We start from the raw sequence: 888 nt of genomic DNA, 5'->3' as shown, positions 1-888 counted from the left end.
TGACTGTTTTAAAGCTCCTTATCATTTAAGTCACACATTACAAGAATATTTTTATTCCACCTTCTCAGATTTACTGTTAGGATTTCCATCCAGGTGATGATTTGTTCCTCAGCTGCCGTCTGTGATTTAGATCTTCTCTGATTATTTTCTTTCTGCTTCATTTGTCTTTATTTCATTGTAGCTCAACTTTGTGTAAAATCCCTGATGTTTCATTAAACAGCTGTTTGTGACTAAATGACTTGATTTGTTGTTAAATTGTCCATCAAACCAGGAGTTTCTGTCCCAACATGTTTCATCTACTGAGGCTGATGAGCAACAAGCTGAGAAGCATCAGCTTCACTTTAATGAACGTCTGAATCAAAGACTTTGATCAAAAACACTTTTTATTCAGACAGTTATAACAGGTAGAGTTAATGAATGAATGAATGAATGAATGAATGAATGAATGAATGAATGAGGCTGCAGTCTGGGCGGCGCTGCCCTTTGGTTAGAGGAGATGAAGTCAGTAAATATGTGACTCTGGATCCATAAATGACAGGTTGGGGTGGAAAAACCCTCTGCACAGAAAAACCCACATAAAAACCCAGGAAGTGAGAAGGGGTCCCAGACATGCAGCCACCTGGTTCCTCACCGCTGAGCTGCTGCTCCCTGAATCAGGACGATCCTGAAGTCTCTGTAAAATCTTCTCCTGATTCCTGCCTGGTTTCTCTGGTCGGTTCCACCTTCCTGAAGCTAAAGCAGTAAAAACATGGTGAGAGGTCCAGAAGGACGGGTTCAGAGTTCTGACATTGATGCAGAGATAAGGAACAACAGAACCTTAATGAAGCTGTGCAAAGAGCTGGTTCTGAATGATGCAGAGAACCCAGATGGTTCTGATGAGACCCAGAA

This window comes from Poecilia latipinna, unplaced genomic scaffold (assembly GCF_001443285.1).
Source record: "Poecilia latipinna isolate Pla-1442-1.1 unplaced genomic scaffold, P_latipinna-1.0 Scaffold2893, whole genome shotgun sequence".
NCBI lineage: Eukaryota > Metazoa > Chordata > Actinopteri > Cyprinodontiformes > Poeciliidae > Poecilia > Poecilia latipinna.
This window is presented reverse-complemented; position numbering follows the sequence as displayed.